The sequence below is a fragment of the Gouania willdenowi genome, chromosome 17 (assembly GCF_900634775.1).
Source record: "Gouania willdenowi chromosome 17, fGouWil2.1, whole genome shotgun sequence".
Classification (NCBI taxonomy): Eukaryota; Metazoa; Chordata; class Actinopteri; order Blenniiformes; family Gobiesocidae; genus Gouania; species Gouania willdenowi.
The window spans coordinates 33,045,716-33,058,516 of NC_041060.1; positions in this window are offsets into that span (position 1 = coordinate 33,045,716).

The following is a 12,801-nucleotide window of genomic DNA, read 5'->3' on the forward strand; positions in this document are numbered from 1 at the left end:
GTGATGTCCTACACTGAATGAATCCACCTCTTAATACCATCATTATGACGTCATGTCTCTCTAAACCATACATTTATACAGAAACAAACATAGTCGAGTACAACTACTTTATTTCCGGAGCATTTAAAATCAATACATCCGTAATAACAATTAAGAGTAGTAAAGTAAAAGTTATATGATCGCTTGGATACTGTCACAACTTAAAAATAAAAGGCAATTAGTCTACAAAAGTCCACTAAACAGCACATTGTCGCACCCGTAAAGCAGTTTCATTCATTCATTTCCGACAGTGGTGAATTGGTGTAGCCTACTCCTTGAACGTTTGATATAGATTAAAGCGAAACAATTCAGTCCCTTCACTGAAGTCACAGGTGCGCCAGGACCGGCACATTATGGGCTCTGTCTCGACGGTAAAGCGCAGGCTGTGCCTGGCGCGGCACGGTGCAGACCGCTCCGCCAGACCGTCAAGACAGGGCTTACGAAATAAAATCACAAAAATATAGAAAAACAAGCTTTGTACTCACCAAAACGACTATCCCCACTTATTTGAACACAAAATCCATCCTCCTTTCTTTCCTCAAGAAGACTTCAATGACTGTTGTACAGTTTATCTGTCCATCTCAGTTCCACCAATAAGTCCTTTTCTATCGACATGGAGGCTAGTGCTGAAAGCCGAGTCTCTCTGAACCTGTGAGCCAGGAATACCGCTCGTAGCTGCTGCTTTGAAAGTGGCGCACAAACCCTTTTCCTGGCTGGGACAGGTTAGCTAGCGCAGGGGTTGGACGACCGAACAGGACACCAGCTTCAATTTGGTTAACGTCACTCTTTACATACATACAACTTTGCATAGCGCTGCCTCTCACTAGTGCGTATCCAATCAGAGGACGTGAACGTCAGAACGTGTCACGTTCAACGTGATACCTGCTAGCTGGCCCTGATGTCGCCAACTCGAAATTTGATTGGTTATCACAATCTGTCTGTTTCAGTTCATTTAAGTGTACAGGCGCCCCCACTGTTAATTCTGAAGGCCTTGGGAAGATTTCATAGAGCCTGGCAACACATGACAGCTCAAATATGATTGGATGAAAGCTATAAGATAAATATATAATCCTGGAAGCAGCGCAACCAAGAGGAAAGCTATGAAATGAAGAGAAAAGACTATGAGGAATAATTTAATACATATTTATGAAAAAAATATATTAAAATGAAATTTATTTTCTGATTATGTATAGGCCAGCAGAGAAGGCCTTGCTGGCCCTGACGGCCCACCACTGGATTCGGGGGAAGTGGACGGAGCCCCGCGGACCGAACAGAACTTTACCCACGGATAGGGATGGGAATTGATAAGAATTTAGCAATTGGGATTCCATTATCAATACTGCTTATCGATTTGATTCTTTTATCGATTCTCATTGGGTGAGGGAATGAAATAATGCAAATGGATTTGTTTGTTTTAACTCTTTATGATCTTATCTTTGTCTCTTTAATTTCCTGCAGTGATATCAGCTCTCTTTTAATCCATCAGGTAAGGCAGGTATAGATTGTTTTCACTGGATAATCATATATATAATATATGACACTTTGGCTACAAACATTTGAGAATATTTACAGTGCTCCTTTTGATCTTGAACAATTTGATCCAAAACTATTTTTTCTGTAAAAAATAACATACTAACCAGAAGTACAGCTGCACTTAACAACTGTGGTAGATTAACTATTTTTGCACAGAAACATTTACATGTTTGCCTTGTCAGAAAGGATACGAGATTGTTCTGGACCTAGGGTGTCTCCAGCTGTTGATTTTATAGGGCCCTATAAAATCCATGTTAATGGCATTGCAGACGGAATCACGAAATTAACCAATGAAAATGGAATTCCCTGTTGAACGTGGAAATGGAAAATTTTTGGGGGACTGCTGATTAGGTGCACCAGCCGTCCCACGCTCATCCTGGCCGCTTCAAACAGGCTTCAAAAACTGCCTCTCCGTTCACTTCTCGGAGCGGCGCTCCGTAAAAGCATGTGACATCATCACGTATTTCCGACGCAAGAGGAACCGATAAGCGGAATCGACAGGCAAGCAAGGCAAGGCAAGATGAAGTGACTGCAATCGCTACAGTCGTGTTCAGTGTGAACGCACCTTTAGTGTGTATTGGGCTGTCATAAAGCAGTACGTGTTGTCGCGACAACGAGAACAGAGCTGCAAGACTGCCACCAGGTCAGAGGCAGGGAAAGTTGCAAGTGCTGTTTTCTGGCCAGAAACAGCAGGGGGGGATGAAAGACCCCAATCACCCCATAAAAACTTATATTACCCTCAGAGGGACTATGAGAATAATTTATTAAGATGAAAAAGTTACTTAGTTCTGCTTTAAAATCATCAGTAAAAACATTTAAAATCATCAACAAACACATGACATCAACAACATGACCAAAAATCTCCCTCTCAATCATACGCAGTAGTGAAAAAAGTGCCTTTAACTTAAAAATGTTCAGATGTGTTGCTGACTTCAGCTCTGCTGGCAGTTTGTTCCACTTCTTTGCAGCATAACAACTAAACACAGCATCATCATGTTTACTGTGAGCTCTGGCCTCCACTATCTGACCTGTGTCCATAGATCTGAGAGACCTGCTGGGTTCATACCTGACTAACATGTCACCGATGTATTCTGGACCAAATCCATTCACAGATTTATACACCAGCAGCAGAACTTTAAAGTCTATTCTGAGGCTGACTGGGAGCCAGTGTGAAGACTTTAAAACTGGAGTAATGTGTTCTGACCTCTTTGTTCTGGTTCAGACCCGAGCTACAGCGTTCTGAATCAGCTGTAGATGTTTGGTGATCTTTTGGGGGATTCCTGTCAGAAGACCATTACAATAGTCTAATCTGCTGGAGATAAAAGCATGGACCAGTTTCTCCTGATCTTTCTGAGTCATTAAACCTTTCACTCTGGAGATGTTCTTTAGGTCATTTCTTCTCAACTGGTAGGTCGGGACCCAAAAGTGGGTCGCAAACCTGTATTCTGTGGGTCAATAAATGAATACTTAAAGTCTCTCATGTTGATGAATGTCAGATCTGAGTCAATCAGAACACCAAAGTTTTTGACTTGTCTTTAGCTTTTAAAGGTCCCATATCATGCTATTCTTCACCCATCTCCATTTCTTCTAAGAACCCCAAAAACATAGTATGGCTGGTGTGGCTGTGGTGACGTGCTGACGCGCTGACGTGGTGACGTATCGTGGTGACGTATCGATCATTTCCTGTTTACGCTCTACCGCTGCTTGCAGCGCTCTACTACTGTGTTCTGCTAACTCTAATCAAACTTGTTGTCATTGATATTTTAGCCTTGAAAACACTTGTTTTAATTTTTACCGTACAGTTAAACGTACGAAGGTTAAGTAAAAAGCAATCTCGCCTCTTATAGGCAGTACAATCTCCTTTAAACTTCCTTTTGTCCTTAGCTTAGCTTAGCTTAAATTTAGCACCTATGGCTTCTCTCTCCTCCCCTCCGCTCTCCTGCCCGGTGTGTCAGATGTTTAGTTACTCCTCGTCCTCCTTTAGGGACAATGGTAGTTGCATAAAGTGTAGCGTACTGTTAGATATGGAGGCGAGGATCAACAATCTGGAGAAGCGGTTCCGCACCCCTGATACCAAAACCGAAGCTAGCAAGCAGGACCTAGCCGGTGTGGACCGTGCTAGCTCTAGCTTAGCCTCCCCCCCGGCCAGCAATGAGTGGGTTACTGTCCGTGGTAAGCATAGTCGAAGGTCAAAAAGCCGCTCGGGACACCACCATGTTCACGTCTCAAACAGGTTCTCCCCCCTCCGTGAGGACAACACACTCACCGGGGAACAAACTCTGATAATTGGCGACTCCATAGTGAGAAACGTGAAGCTAGCGAAGTCAGCGGGCATTGTGAGGTGCATCCCAGGGGCCAGAGCGGGCGACATAGAATCAAATCTAAAGTTGCTGGCAAAGAGTAATCGTAAGTTTGATAGGATAGTCCTCCATGTCGGCACTAATGACTCCCGACGTCGCCAGTCGGAAGCAACCAAAGTGAACATAGAATCAGTTTGTGCTTATGCTAAAACAATGTCGGACTCCGTAATTTTCTCTGGTCCTTTACCAAATCTGACCAGTGATGACATGTATAGCCGCATGTCATCATTTAACCGCTGGCTATCGAGGTGGTGTCCAGAAAACGAGGTGGGCTTCATTGATAATTGGAGATCCTTCTGGGGAAAACCGAACCTGATAGGAAGAGATGGAATCCATCCTACTTTGGAGGGAGCATCTCTACTATCAGAAAACATGGCACATTTATGACATCTCATGAATGAGACCATGTTACAGAGGTGGAGTCCTCCACGCCCCTCTGCGCTTGCCTTAGGACAGTTTCCCTCCCATTGCTATCAGGATAGCTGTGTTCATCGCCATGACAACTGTTGTGATGGTGATGAATATTATTTTATGGAGACGGTGTCAGTCCCCCGACCCATATTTCACAATGATTTTAACATAAAATCAAATAAAAGAGCTATCAATTATAAAAATCTGAAAAAAATTAAAATCTCAAATCTAGAAACACCAAAACATAAAACCATTAGATGTGCTCTATTAAATATTAGATCACTGAGATCCAAATCTCTACTAGTAAATGACCTTATCTCAGAAAATAACTTTGATTTATTCTGTTTAACTGAAACATGGCTGTATCAAGATGAATATGTTAGTTTAAATGAAGCCACTCCTCCCAGTCATTTAAATACTCATATGCCACGAGACATAGGCCGTGGAGGTGGTGTAGCAGCTATTTATCATTCCTCTCTCCTAATCTATCCTAAACCAAAGGCCAATTACACTTCCTTTGAAAGCCTGGTTCTAAATTTATCTCATATCGAATCAAAAACCTGCCAGCCAGTCTTATTTGCGATAATTTACCGTCCTCCAGGCCCTTATTCTGAATTTCTATCAGAATTCTCTGAGTTTATATCAAACTTAGTCCTCAGTTCTGATAAAATACTGATAGTAGGAGATTTTAATATCCATGTGGACAAAGATAGTGATAGCCTGAGCTCAGCCTATATGTCCCTAATAGACTCAGTTGGCTTTTCTCAAACTATTAATGAAGCTACTCATCGTTTAAATCATACTCTTGATCTTGTTCTAACATATGGCCTTGATATTAATGAACTAAAAGTCTACCCTGAAAATCCTCTGCTATCAGATCACTTTTTAATATCTTTTAACATTATCCTAGAGGATCTCGCACTGTGCAATAAAATAGTTACAAGTAGAAATCTGTCCAATAGTTCTGTGGCTAAATTTAAAGAGGCCATTCCTGCTGCCTTAAACTCAGTGCACCATCCAATAAATAACTATGATATTAATTATAACCCCTCTCAACTGGATCTGCTTGTCGATAGCTCTGCTAGTCTACTAAAATCCACCTTGGACTCAATTGCCCCATTGAGGGAAAAAACTATTAAACATCAGAGGAAAGCTCCGTGGTTTAGCTCTGAAACTCACACACTCAAACAAACAACCCGTAAATTAGAGAGAATGTGGCGCTCCAATAAAACAGAGGAGTCACGAATACTTTGGCAAGAAAGCCATAGTAAATACATGACAGCCTTACGACATAGTCGATCTACATACTACTCCTCACTAATTGAAGAAAATAAAAATAATCCGAGGAACCTTTTCAGCACTGTAGCCAGGCTAACACAAAGTCAGAGCTCTATTGAGCCCATGATTCCTCTAGCCCTCAGCTGTGAGGACTTTATGACATTTTTTAACGATAAAATTCATAAGATTAGAGATAAAATTAGCCACTCCCTGCCTTCACCTGGGCCTGCTGTACCATTAAATGTAAATAGGCCTAACCTAAACTGTTTCACACATATAGGACTTCAGGAACTTAACTCTATTATTTCATCCTCCAAACCATCGACCTGCCTTTCAGATCCGATCCCAACTAAGCTGTTTAAAGAAGTTATTCCCCTAGTCTGCCCATCTTTGTTGGAGACAATAAATATATCCCTATCAATAGGCTACGTGCCACAGTCCTTTAAAGTAGCTGTAATCAAACCCCTTCTCAAAAAACCTACTCTTGATTCCAGCACTTTAGCAAACTACAGGCCTATATCTAATCTTCCTTTTATTTCAAAGATTCTTGAGAAAGTTGTGGCAGCTCAGCTCTGTGAATTTCTTCAAAACAACAGCCTGTTCGAGGACTTCCAGTCAGGCTTTAGAGCTCAACACAGCACAGAGACTGCTTTAGTTAAAGTAACTAATGATCTACTCTGGGCTTCAGATGAAGGACGACTGTCAGTGCTGGTTTTATTAGATCTTAGTGCAGCTTTTGACACTATAGATCACTATATTCTACTAGAGAGATTAGAGAAATTACTTGGAATCACAGGGACTGCCCTAAACTGGTTTAAGTCCTACCTATCTGATAGGTACCAGTTTGTACACGTGAATAATAAGTCTTCTGTGTACACTAAAGTAAGCTACAGGGTTCCTCAGGGCTCTGTGCTAGGTCCAATCCTCTTCTGTATCTATATGATCCCCCTTGGTAATGTTATGAGAAAATACTCTGTTAACTTCCACTGCTATGCTGATGATACCCAACTGTATGTATCAATGAAGCCAGGTGAGACAAATCAGCTATCTAAACTTGAGGCCTGTCTAAAGGACATTAGGGCCTGGATGGACCAAAATTTTCTTCTTCTCAACTCAGACAAAACTGAGGTCATTGTACTGGGCCCGCGACACCTTAGAGAAACCTATGCTAGCCTAACTGCCCTAGATGGCATTACTCTGGCACAAAGCACAACTGTTAGAAACCTTGGGGTTCTATTTGATCAGGACTTATCCTTCAACTCTCACATAAAACAAACTTCAAGAACTGCCTTCTTTCATCTCCGTAACATTGCTAAAATCAGATCTATCCTGTCTCAGGGCGACGCCGAAAAACTAGTCCATGCTTTTGTTACCTCTAGACTGGATTATTGTAATTCTCTTTTAGCAGGCTGCCCGAGCAAGTCGCTTAAGACACTTCAGCTGGTTCAAAATGCTGCAGCACGTGTACTGACTAAAACTAGGAGAAGAGATCACATTACTCCTGTATTAGCCTCTCTGCATTGGCTTCCCATAAAATATAGAATAGAATTCAAGATTCTTCTTCTCACTTATAAAGCCCTAAATGGACAGGCACCAGTCTATCTCAAGGAGCTTGTAGTGCCATACAATCCCCCCAGAACACTACGCTCTCAAAATGCTGGACTACTCGTTGTTCCATTCATCTCTAAAAGTAGTATAGGAGGAAGAGCTTTCAGTTATCAGGCCCCACTTCTCTGGAACCATCTACCAACCACGGTTCGGGGGGCAGACACCCTCTCTACCTTTAAGGTTAGGCTCAAAACATTCCTCTTTGATAAAGCTTTTAGTTAGGAACCAGCTCATAGCTCATAATTAAGATGCAATAGGCATAGACTGCCGGGGGGGGGGGGGTCTGGCATGCTCGGTTGGAGAGAGGTTGGAGAGGGCGTTAAGAGAGAGGTCATTTAGGTTAGAGAGGGACCGGAGAGGGTCCCATTCCTCTTTCAAACACTCCCTCTATGTCTGCTTCTTCCCTTGTGTGTTTGCTCCTGTACTCCTTCTGGCTTTTGTCTTGCAGGTCCGTGGGATCCTCAGTGTGGAGTTACAGAGTCTCAGCGGCTCTGTCTCCACCCTTTTCTCTGCACACACCCAACACAGCATAACGTGGATGGCTGTTCATCATAGGAATGGGATCCACACAAGGTTCCTGCTGCTTAACAGAAGGTTTTCCTTGCCGCCATGATGAATTCATGTTGGGTGTGGGATACATATGTATGTGTATATACGTATATATGCATATGTGTGTATCCATAAAATGAAGAGTCCGTCCTTAAGACTGCTCTACTGTAAAGTGCCTTGAGATACCATTGGTTATGATTTGGCGCTATACAAATAAAGATTGATTGATTGATTGATTGATTGAGTATTTGAGGTTTATTTTCCCAAACTCGCCTGTTTTCCAGAGTTTTAGTCTCTGAAAAGTCACTTTCTGAGCAACTCTACACAAACAGGCTGATTTGCAGCCTTCTTATGCATATTCATGAGTCGGCGTGTCTATAGACGGGACACTGACGTCCTCCTCGCTTTATAAACACGAGACAGAGCGTGAGGGCTGGGCGTTCGCCGCCACAGACATAGACTGTGTCCGAAATGCTGCACTACACACTACAAGCCCTTCTCACTCCTACGGTCTACTTCCTAACGTAGTGCACTTCCAAGTATCCCATGATGCATTGTGAAGTTGCGCACTACAAGCCCTTCCCACTCCCAGGGTCTACACTTCCCACCGAATTATACTTCCAAGTATCCCATGATGCATTGCGAAGGTACAACGACAAAAAGCAGAAGCACACTGAGTCTAAAATATCTCCGTCACTTTGTCACCTTTGAAAGTTCTGGAAACATTTTAAGCCAGAAAGTGACCAAGTAGAATATCAACATGTGCTCATTTGAGCCATAAATCTTGCGGAAACGCATTTCATGCCAACGTTCCGGAGACCCAACTGAATAAACTTTCGGTCAACTTCAAAACAGGAGCCCTATTTACTAGCGAGTTAAAAATGAATGGAAAACAGGAACATATCTTTTGTTTTGAAAAGGGGATGTCTTCTTCATAGCTTGAAGCTGGTCCCAGGACAAATTATTACATACCCTGTTAACTGCTCAACAATGTATAAACCTGTACATGGCGCCTTTTTGTTTGGACTTGTATACATTTTTTTAATAAATAGAACTAAGTAGTATAAATAAAAGTGTCATACTTGATGTTATTGTGACCCTTGCTTTATCACCTGCTTATCACCATCAACATCTATTACACATCTCATCAGCATCCCATACCTGTGTCACACCTCCTCATCAGCCTTTGCCTTATAAAGGTGCTCTTCACCTGCTCCTCTATGCCAGATTGTCTGCATTTATTCAAGACCAGCATTCGAGCAATTTTTCTCCCTGCTCCTTTTTTGACCTCCCGGCTTACGACCCTGCTTCGTCTCCCGGCTTTTGCTCTTCACATCAGCACTTGGATTCCCTGCTCTATTAGACCGACTCCCCGTTATCGACCCCTGCCTTGTCTTGCGACCTCAGCCTCTTGGACTTCCCCACAGTACCACCGCTCAATTCAACTGACTACCCGGTAGGTATCCAACTTTTTGATAAGCCAAATTACCGTGCTATATGAATTAAGTTTGTTTTTAAATCTTGAAATAATAGGACTTTATCATCCTTAACATGTAAGTACATAATTCTATTAAGTTGTACCACTTCTAAGTTATACTTACAAACGGCTCACAGCAAACATGGTGATGCTGCTTTTAGTTGTTATGCTGTAAAGAAGTGGAACAAACTGCCAGCAGAGCTGAAGTCAGCATCTAATGTGAACATTTTTAAATTGAAGTTAAAGGCATGTTTTGTTGCCGACTTTACTGTTATTGATTTTATGCTGTTTAAACAAAAGGGGTTTAAGAACAGAGCCCTGAGACCCCACAGGACATTGGTAATGTGTCAGATTCAAAGTCGCCAATGCTTACAGAATAACTTCGCTCCTCCAAGTATGACTTAAATCATTGCATTACTTTTCCATTTAGTCCAACCCATGTTTGCAATCTGTGCAACATTAAAGCAAGATCCTAGGTCATTCAGCAGTGGGGCAAATCAATTATCCAGTACTACATGAAACTGGGTTTGTGATTTGGTGATACTCCAGCTTTTAGCAGATGTCCACTTTTGTGCCTGGGCTAACATGGTGCAAGCTAGCCAGTTAGCTGCTGGTTAGCTAGGAAACAATAACAATCCTGAAAGTAGCAGCAGTAATATTTAATTGACTTGTATTCAGAACTTCCCTTGTTTTTACACAATGGCCATGTAATAATATTACCGAACAATGTGGTAACAACGTTTCTTGCTCGTTTCAGAGTTGTTGACGTGGATTTGGAGCCAATGTTTCATCTGTAGGTCATCCCGTTTTCATCAAAGAACAGTGATGTGCCGTGAGCACTTGGGTTGGGTAGGCAAGGCATTGCAAATCGAGACCACCAATGTCAACATCAATTATAATTCCATATGTTTCTGCTAGAAAGTGTTAAAGTGTGTGTGTGTGGGGGGGGGGATTATGTAAAATTGACTTTTTTAAGATTTATATTATGTTACTATGTCATTCTTTCATTAAAAACATGCCTGAAGTGTTGCCTTGGCTCATTCATGTTTGTTTGTGTAATCTTTAAAAACTCTGACGGCATCCATTTTAGGTGTCGATTCACCTGAGTCCTCCTAGGAACACCCCCACCTCCTGGAAACGCCTCTGACCTGTCGTCACCACCCACCGCTCTACAGCAAAGCGCCCATCCCCCACCCATCCCCTCGAGCAGGCAGCAGCACAGCGTTTCATTGCAAAACTTAGCTTCATAATGATGTATGCAATTTCATAGCAACATATAGCTTCATAATGTAACATAACTGTCGTTAGCCAAAAATCCAGCTCCAAAATGTTACTATTTATGTTGCTTTTAACATAAAATAAATTAATAATCAAACATTTAGCTGTTGCCCTTTATGATAAAAAAAGATTGTGCATTTTATGTTCCATTTATGATTTCGTTGCAACATACTTTCATTATATATTACTGAATTGCAAAATGTATCTTCAAAATAACATGTATTTATTTATTTATTTATGACAAGAAGGTTGAATATTACCAAGCAGACACGTCTTGTAAGAGCCTCTGAACTCTCTCAGGTTCGTCTTCAAAGTCACTTTCCGGATCAGACGCAGGATCAAATTCATATAATTCACAATATCCTGCATGGTCTTTTTTCACAAAGTGATAAAGTGTAGCTCCTTTCCAATAGTCAAATTAAAATGCACCGAAGATCGATAGTAGTTTTAATGTGTGTGGAGGAGATGAAGTAGTGTTTTGCTGACGCCACAGACAGCGTGCTGAAAGGGCGTGTTGGAACGGGGAGGAGCTTCTTAAAGAGACAGAGGCCTAATTCAAGGCGTTTCATACAGCCATGATGTGAGAGCAAATTTATTCAAGGCAGTTATTTTTATTTATTGTATTTACAGACCAACATAAAATGCATCATCATTTTAGTGTGCTACAAAAGTTCTCAAATACACCTTGTGGTGCCCCTGGACACATCATCAGTGATGTAACCTGGGATCACAGGGGGTTTCGGGTCTTTCAACAATCAGACCCCCTCCTCCAGGCGACCCAACTGGGGTTGATCAAGCCCCAGCTTGTGCCCAGGTAGCGCTACCCTACGTGCCACTCCTCTCCTCTTCTAATCCACAACCACCTTGATGCCACTTCTGCAGCATCTGTAGCCAACTTGATGGCCTTTCGCTGGCTGGCTCCAGCAATACCCAGCATCTTGTAGGCCCTGCAGAGAGACTGGCCCGCAAATCCTCTGCATCCTACTTCGATGGGTTGGCATCTTGCCTGCCAACCATTGCTCCTGCACTCCTCCACTAGCTCGGAGTACTTAGCCCTCTTCCTCTCATGGGCCTCCTCCATTCGGTCCTCCCACGGCACAGTAAGCTCCAGAAGAACTACCTGCTTGGTGGCTACTGAAGTAATCACAATGTCTGGCCTCAAAGTTGTTTTTGCGACCTCTTCGGGGAACTTTAGTTGCTTCCCCAGGTCAACCTTTAGCACCCAATCACGCGCCGTTGCCAACAGGCCAGGGGAGGTATTTTGGGTGGTCACTGCAACCTTCTCCCCAGCTCTGACGAAAGTGATGCTCTTCTTCACTGGGCGAAGGCTCTTGCTGTGGCTAATCCCGCAGCAGGTGGAATTAGCTATTGCCTTAAGGACCTGGTCGTGTCTCCAGCGGTAGCGCCCTTCACCCAGGGCTTTCGAACAGCAGCTGAGGATGTGCTCCAAGGTTCCTCTCCTCTGGCAGAGGGGGCAAGCCGGTGTCTCTGCCTTCCCCCAGATGCAAAGGTTGGATGGGCTAGGCAGCACGTCATAAACCGCCTGGATCAAGAATTTGATTCGGTGGAGCTCAGCTTTCCACAGCTCGGTCCATGTGATCTTACGCTCCAGCGCTTGCTCCCATCTCATCCAGGCTCCCTGCTGCCGCATTCCCACCATCTGGCTGGTCCGCTTCTCCTCTAGTCTTGCTCGCACCTCCTCGAGGATCAGCGCCCTCCTCTCTCTCTTCTTTGCTTTATTAAAGTGAGTTCTACCACTACCCAGGCCAGCTCTTCCTTGTGCCACTTTGCCCACCAGTACCCTCTGCCGTACCCTAGACTCCGCAACGTCCACGGCCACAGCAGCTCTCCACTTCCGTCCCGTCCGGACCTCAATCCCAGCCTGGGCAACCTTTGGGTCACTAGACTCCCGGTATTGAAGCAGCTCCTTGGACCGGGTCACCATGAACTCTTCACTTAGGCTGCTCATAGGGAGCTTCAGCTTGTTGCTTTGCCCATATAGGGCAATGCTGCTCAGGCTTCGCGGCAGTCCTAGCCACCTGCGGAGAAACCTGCTGACCCTCATCTCGAAGCCTTCCACTGTTGAAATGGGGAAATCATAGACCAAGAGGGGCCAGAGGATCCGAGGGAGAATGCCATGCTGGTAAATCCAGGCCTTGAACTTTCCAGGGAGGCCAGACTTGTCCACCGCGGCCAACCAGGTCTCCAGCTCCTGATTCGTTGATTGTATGGAAGTTCAGGCTACAGTTGAACACCTTTCCCAGGCTC